General features: G+C 38.4%; 1 non-coding gene across 1 annotated transcript; it reads right to left on the reverse strand.

The window, feature by feature from the left end:
• Positions 1 to 5,134: 5,134 nt before the first annotated feature.
• Positions 5,135 to 5,261, reverse strand: LOC113898904. The gene has a single exon (XR_003512767.1). It is a non-coding gene; the product is annotated as a small nucleolar RNA SNORD22 (small nucleolar RNA).
• Positions 5,262 to 8,404: the final 3,143 nt, after the last annotated feature.

The raw sequence follows: 8,404 nt of genomic DNA on the forward strand, positions 1-8,404 counted from the left end.
AGTCAGTGATGCCATCCAGCCATCTCATCCTCTGGCGTCCCCTTCTCCTCCTGCCCCCAATCCCTCCCAGCATCAGAATCTTTTCCAATAAGTCAGCTCTTCGCATGAGGTGGCCAAAGTACTGGAGATTCAGCTTTAGCATCATTCCTTCCAGAGAAATCCCAGGGCTGATCTCCTTCAGAATGGACTGGTTGGATCTCCTTGCAGTCCAAGGGACTCTCAAGAGTCTTCTCCAACACCACAGTTCAAAAGCATCAATTCTTCAACACTCAGCCTTTGTCACAGTCCAACTCTCACATCCATACATGACCACAGGAAAAACCATAGCCTTGACTAGACGAACCTTTGTTGGCAAAGTAATGCCTCTGCTTTTCAATATGCTATCTAGGTTGGTCATAACTTTCCTTCCAAGGAGTAAGCGTCTTTTAATTTCATGGCTGCAGTCACCATCTGTAGATTTTGGAGCCCAGAAAAATAAAGTCTGACACCGTTTCCACTGTTTCCCCATCTATTTCCCATAAAGTGGTGGGACCGGATGCCATGATCTTCGTTTTCTGAATGTTGAGCTTTAAGCCAACTTTTTCACTCTCCACTTTCACTTTCATCAAGAGGCTTTTGAGTTCCTCTTCACTTTCTGCCATAAGGGTGGTGTCATCTGCATATCCGAGGTTATTGATATTTCTCCCGGCAACCTTGATTCCAGCTTGTGTTTCTTCCAGTCCAGCGTTTCTCATGATGTACTCTGCATATAAGTTGAGATCAGCCCTGGGATTTCTTTGGAAGGAATGATGCTAAAGCTGAAACTCCAGTACTTTGGCCACCTCATGTGAAGAGTTGACTCATTGGAAAAGACTCTGATGCTGGGAGGGACTGGGGGCAGGAGAAGAAGGGGACGACAGAGGATCAGATGGCTGGATGGCATCACTGACTCGATGGATGTGAGTCAGGGTGAACTCTGAGAGTTGGTGATGGACAGGGAGGCCTGGCGTGCTGTGATTCATGGGGTCACAAAGAGTCGGACACGACTGAGCAACTGAACTGAACTGAACTGAACCTTCTGATTTAGTGCTAGAGATGCCTATTGCCTCTGTTAAATGCTGCATCTTATGACTTTCCTGGTGGTCCAGTCACTAAGATTTCACACTCCCAATGCAGGGGGCCTGGGTTTGATCTCTGATTAGGGAACTAGACCCCAGTTCCCCAACTGGAAGATCCCAACTAAGACCTGACACAGCCAAAAAGTAAATATGTTTTTTTAAAAAATGTTGTCTTTATAATGCATTTATCCTTTGCCTTATCGTCTTTGCACACTTAACTATTACTGAGATGCTGCTGCTGCTTTTTTTTTTTTTTTTTTAAACCAGTGTTCACCATAAGAACTGGGCTGTCAGAGTAGCCACCTCTGTGCCTCTTGACTTTTCCTCTCCAGTCATGTCTCCACCTTATCCCATTTACTTCTAGATGTACATTGCCTCCCTGCCCATACAGCTTCAATGATTCCCCATAGTTCCTCACATCAAGGTCTCAGTCTGGTGGCCACTGAGTGCCTCTGTCCAGACCCACCTACCTGTTTGACTTCATCTCCCTCTTCCTGTTCCTTCATATAATACAACTTCACTCTCATCCCTTCCTTTCAATTTCTCATTTTTTAAAAAAGCCATAGAACACAAAGTTACTTTAGAGAAAACAAGTCAAGAGGAGAGGTTTGTTTTTTTCTAATAACTTTGTCCCAAAGATAGATGACAATATAATAATGCATATAATAATCAAATCAGAGGATGAAATCTGAGTGAACACATCCTCTTTATGAACTCTTTGAAGTGTAGATCTTCAAGAGTGTTGGGCCATGAACAGCCTTTCTAAGAAGTTTCTGATTGCCACATCAGAACCCATGAGCACTTTGGGAAAGAGAGACACTGAATACATTTTAAATGTGTTGAAATAAAAATAAGAAAAACACCTGAAGGAAATCGTGATGAAAATGTTGATTGATCTGGGTTTCCAGGATTGTTTTTGAATTCATCTTCCTGAGAAGGTGAAGAATCTCAAGGGAGCCACTTCAGTTACCACTTTCAGGGAGATGAAGTAAGGTGATTACTGAAGCAAGCAACAAATAGAAACACCAGAACAATCTGGATAGAAACTGCTCATTGGACTGACTCACAGAATTTTAAATTGAACTATATTTAGTACATGAAAATAATTGAATTTGGAATCTTGCCAGGCGTTGATTAATTCTAGTCAAAGTATTCAAAATTTTCTGTTCTGAGTGAAAGGAAAAACACTCACTTTTCCATATTGAGAACTGAGCATATCCAAACATAAAAGTTTTTTTTTTCCTAACTCTTAAAAGCTCTTAATAGACTTATATAGGGTCATCTCATGTAATTAAGTGTGTTCTCATTAGCAAGATGGTATTTTGGAAAAGATGCCATTCCAGGAGTCAGGAGCCCTGAGCTGTGCATGACTATTGCTGCCATCTTGTTCACCTTGCTGGGCTCCCATTTCCTCATCTATAAAATAAAGAGCTTAATGCTATCTCTAAGCTCTTCGCAAGCTCTAAAATTCTGAAGCTAGAGCATATTTGAATAAATGACCTTTCTTAGTGGGGCTCAATTATGAAAGGATGAGAGGTATGCATGCACCTCTCATAGAATCAGGAGACCCAAATCCTGGCTGTGCCATGTACTAGCTGGTGAGCTTGGACAAGTTGTTTAATCTCCCCTACCTTCAGTGACTTCCTTTCAAAAGTAGACACAATGGGACTTCCTTGGTGGTCCAATGGTTAAGGATCCACCTGCCAATTCAGGGGACACAGATTCGACCTCTGATCCAGGAAGATTCCACGTGCTGCAGGGCTACTAAGCCCCTGAGCTACAACTATTGAGCCCACGTGCCCTAGAGATTGTGCTCCACAACAAGAGAAGCCATTGTGATGAGCAGCCCATGCACCACATCTAGAGAGTAGCCCCTGCTTGCCGCAATTAGAGAAAGCTTGCCCACAGCAATGAAGATCCAGCACAGCCAAAAAAATTAAAAAGCTGCTGAAAAAGTAGACATGATGCTTTTCATGGGATTGTTAATAAATATTAAATGAGGTAAAGTTTGCAAACCTAGCACAGTTCTTAACAATTATTTGACCTTTATAAATGAAAGTTGTTTTGTTGTTATTATTTTTATATGATGATCATGAAAATGGTGGTACAGTCAAAAAAGACAGAATGAAGAAGAGGATTTACCAGCTTAAGTTTCTGAAGTTGAAAGCCATCAACAAATGATTCCTTAGTTATCTAAAGGTGTTAAAGCAACCCAAACAGTGGGACTCTCTGAGTTGGGCTTTGTATTAATGTTCTTTTCTTCTCTTTGGATTTGAAAGCTTAACTCTGAAACTCCAGTATGCAGGGCCTAAACATTGAGGAAAAGGAGGGAGGTTTTGTTAGCTCACATTAATTCATCCCTTCCACTCTAACAACTCTTCATATAAGACTTTCTACATTTCTTTCATTGGTAATTTGGGGGAAAGATTAAAGAATCATTGCTAACTGTAGATTTCTCTCATCTGCAAGTGTGTTCCTTGGATAAGTGTGATTCCTAAGTCAGTAGGATTTGGGGTCCATTCTGACTTACAGTCTGGTTCATTGGAAGCCTGGCTTACTTGACCCTTCCTGGTCATTGGCTGAGGCCCCACTAATGGGCTTTTCTCTGCCAATTTCCTTGAGGATTCTCAGAGGAAGGGGAGACCTCTGAACTGTTGGGATGGAATTTCAATAAAACTGTATTAGAATCTCTAGACAGAGAGCATCTTCTCTACATGTGTTCTGCATGTGCACACACGTGTGTGTATGTGCACATGCTCACACACGGCTGAGCTTATGGTGATGCTCTCTATGGACAGGGCATGAGCAGTTCCTTTCTCCTTTACTGGCTGTTATTGTTTTGTGCAAAGATCTTTCACCAGTGCTGGGAAGTAACTGGTGCCTTACTGCATGTGATCAACTGTAGAAGCTTCCCTTGGTTGGTGCCTTCTTCTGTGCAATTCTCACTTCCTCCTCCCAAACCTCTCCTTTATTTCCAAGCCTAGCTTTCACATCTATGTTGTTGTTTACATGGTTTCACAGTTTTACGGAAGCTGTGCCTTTTGGGATTTTCTGTTTTTAATATTTTTGTAAGAAAATAAAGTATCAGTTCAGTTCAATTCAGTTCAGTCGCTCAGTCGTGTCCGACTCTTTTCGACGCCATGAATCGCAGCACGCCAGGCCTCCCTGTCCATCACCAACTCCCGGAGTTCACTCAGACTCTCGTCCATCAAGTCACTGATGCCATTCAGCCACCTCATCCTCTGTCGTCCCCTTCTCCTCCTGCCCCCAATCCCTCCCAGCATCAGAGTCTTTTCCAATGAGTCAACTCTTCGCATGAGGTGGCCAAAGTACTGGAGATTCAGCTTTAACACCATTCCTTCCAAAGAAATTCCAGGGCTGATCTCCTTCAGAATGGACTGGTTGGATCTCCTTGCAGTCCAAGGGACTCTGAAGAGTCTTCTCCAACACCACAGTTTAAAAGCATCAATTCTTCAGCGCTCAGCCTTCTTCACAGTCCAACTCTCACATCCATACATGACCACAGGAAAAACCATAGCCTTGACTAGACTAGAAAATAAAGTATCACACACACACAAATGCAAATCTGTGAGGGAGACTGGGTCCTTTAACACAAGACTAAGGTTAGTTCATTTTCTCAATGTAGAAATAGTACATAAAGTTAATTATTGGACTTGCTGCAGGAGCAGAAGCTTTAAAAGAGGGAATATTCCTTCCTGTAGAGGGAGATAAGATACAGGAAATTTCTAGTGTATTGACTTAATTAAGGAAGTTATTAAGACCCTAATAAACAGCACTGATCACATTGTCACTCAGGGAGTTATTTTTTATTTGTATTTTGGTTTGTATAGAAAATATGTCTTCACTTTGGAAGGTATCACTGAAATCTAAACCTAGAGAAGTCAAATATAGCTTATTAGAGGATGAATGGTGTGAATTCTCATGAAAATTTTAAATTGTATTTGTTGGTTGTATTTTTAATTTTTTTTTCAACCAGTGATTTATTTCCTCCTTTCCCATGTTTAGAAATTCTTATGATTCCTCGTAAAGTTCCTTCTGGAACAAGATTCCCTCTTCTCCTCAAGCCAGCCCCCAGTAGGTTCACCTTCACAGTTTCTGGAACTAGAACAAGAGGTAAGATGTGTGAATGTTTTTTCACTGGGAAAATATTTATTGTTTTTAATTTGCCTTCCAGTGTTCAAATATTAGTTCATAAAATATTTGTTGGAAATATTTCCAACAAAATTTGTTTATTAGATTTATTAAAACTATTTTTATGGGGCAGTTTGGAGGGAAAGTGAAACTTTGGAAAAATCCACAACTGAGTAAGGACAAAACATACCTAATCAAAGGAAGAATTCAGTAAGAAAATGGATTTGTCAATCTCTGAGAAAACCCTTTCTAGTCATTCATACTAAGCAACAAATGCCTTTATCTAACATGATTTAATCACTTAGGGTCTACAGATGTTCAAAGGAAATCTATAGCATGAAAAAGGAACACCAAAGTAAACAAACAGAATAATTGGCCTTGGAGAAAACAAGGATAATTCAGATACCAGAAGTTAACTTCTTAAGAAGTCTATTCTCTGCAAAATTCAGGAGTCTGCATGCATATAAAAACACACTGCTTTTTAAAAAGAAGCAATAAAGAAAAAAATTGGAAAAATGTGTAAAATTTTTGAATTAAGAAATAAACTTTGTATTTAATAAATTATTAAATGTATACATCTGACTTCTTGTGATGGAGCAATATGGATGATAGAGCAGAGAAAATTTCCCACAACCCAGAACATAACATCTTAGAAGAAGGGTTTCCGTGTGACAACAGGTAGGAGAATATAATCAAAGAGATAAAAAAAGGAAATGTCTCTGTTTTCAGTCTTCGGTCTACCAAGTGCCAAACAGCACTAGAAAACATTCCTTTGTAGATATACCCTATTGAAAATTCATAACCACAGGATAAAGAGAAAAATCATAAAAGCAGAGAAGAAGAAAACAAATTACCCGCAAGAGAATGGAGCCAGATTGATTTGTGATTTCTCATTACTAACAATGGATGCTAAAGAAAATGGAGCAACATTTTCAAAATTCATACAGTAAAAGATTTTGAATCAAAAATTTTATACCACAATTTATTTTCAAACACATATTCAGACACATTTTCAGGACTGAGAAAATCTACTGTGCATACAGCCTATACTTTAAACATTAATTTGTCAAGAAAATAGTATACTCAAGCAAAGCAAGCTTTTCAGAATGAGGGTAGTGTGGGACATACAAAATATTGATAACTACTGTCACTCAGAATCAAGAAGAAAGATGGCAATACATTTAAAGAAGATTCACTAGGCCTTGATTTTTGGAAAATTCTCCTATGAATGGCAAAGTTTTATTGATATGGAATTATCATTTGTGGCTTCTGCATTAATATTTGATTCTACAGAACGAATAATGTTTACATGTTTATATTGTACATGATATTTGGAGTTTCACTTTTAAAATCATCCTTCAGGGAAAACATAGAAGATATATTTATTTAAGAGAATATAGAGATAGATTGAAAGATAGATGATAGATAGATTTATTGTTGTTCAGTTGCTAAGTTGTGCCCAGCTCTTTGCAACCCTGTAGAGTGCAGCACTCCAGGCTTCTCTGTTCTCCACTACCTCATATAGTTTGCTCAAATTCATGTCCATTGAGTCAGTGATGCTGTCTAACCATTTCATCCTCTGCAGAAGAGGGCTGCAGAGGATGAGATAGATCGATAGATTTGATAGATATAGATACAGGTTGGTAGATTGTTATAAAGCCTACAAGTATAAAAATAAAGGTATAACTAAAAATATTTGGGAAGTTGACTGATAAAAAGAGGTGAGAGGAAAATTAATGTGATAACTTCTTTCAGGTTCTTTGCAGATGACCAGTAGACAATGGCTAAGGTTTATAATCTAGAAATAGAAGTATGACAGCAATAAGAAGAATCAAGTCAGAGGGAGAGGTTAACAAAGTTTCCCTCTGGGGAGGTAGAGTAGAGGGGCTGCCACAGGAAAATATTAAGAGTCTTAGACTTTATATTTTACATCTTCTCTATTGTTTTAAATTTGTTGCTGTGCCCATGGAATACTTCTATGATTAAAAGCTAGCTTATGAAAATAGAAGAAAGCATATAAAAATGAAATTGTTAATCCATCTTTTGACTGTGGAAAAGGGAAAACTCAATTCATTACCTGCATATGTTTTTCAATGCATTCAGGAACACCAAAGAATATTAAAAACACTTCAGTTGTTCATAAAAGTTGTAAAAAACTTAGTTTTTCATTTAACTTGATTTTGAACTATTAATATAAGCTAACATATACCACTATTTGTCAAAAATACAAGACAGAAAAATCTATCTCTTAGTGTTAAATCTATTAAAATAAAATTTTTCAGTTAATTGTAAGTACTAGTTTTGTGCTATGCAGTAAATCTGTGTGAAAGATTATGGGGGAAACAAAAAGCAAAAGAAAAATGGATTTTCTCATGATAACTACATGAAAGTGTGGAAATAATCAAATAATTATATTTTTAAATGTTATCTTTTGATTGAATATATCTCAGTGTGGGAAAAAAGCCAGTATTAATCCTTTCCTAAGTTATTGGGTCTAGTAAATAAACTTTAAGCATCACACCAGGGATGCTTACCTGGTGGCTCAGAGGTTAAAGCGTCTGCCCGCAATGCGGGATACCTGGGTTCGATCCCTGGGTCGGGAAGATCCCCTGGAGAAGGAAATGGCAACCCAGTCCAGTATTCTTGCCTGGAGAATCCCATGGACGGAGGAGCCTGGTGGGCTACATACAGTCCATGGGGTCACAAAGAGTCAGACACGACTGAGCGACTTCACTTTCACTTTCATAGCATCTGGGATTGTATTTTACAAAACCTTCCTATCATCCATGGAGGTGGTTGATAAAGTCAACTGCATGAAAGATTAAAAGAGGTTTTGCTTTTTTGAAAAAGAAATTTAGAAGTACAAGTGAGAGGAGAAAGCTCTCATCTAGAAATACCTCATATTAAGAAGATAAAAATACTTACCTCAGTCAGGAAAAAAGACATATTCTTTAACATCATTTTGTAACCAAATTTTCCAAAATGCCAGGATGAGTGAGAAGCAAGTAACCAGTTGGGAGCTGTGGATTGGCAAATTTCAAGATGAAAATGGTAAGTTTTGTTTTAATTTGAAAAGAGTAAATGGATTTAGAAAATCAATGATTGATAATGTTGGAGTCTAATGAAAAAAGTATATAAACAATGCCTGAAAAGTT

This window comes from Bos indicus x Bos taurus, chromosome 9, assembly GCF_003369695.1.
Source record: "Bos indicus x Bos taurus breed Angus x Brahman F1 hybrid chromosome 9, Bos_hybrid_MaternalHap_v2.0, whole genome shotgun sequence".
NCBI lineage: Eukaryota > Metazoa > Chordata > Mammalia > Artiodactyla > Bovidae > Bos > Bos indicus x Bos taurus.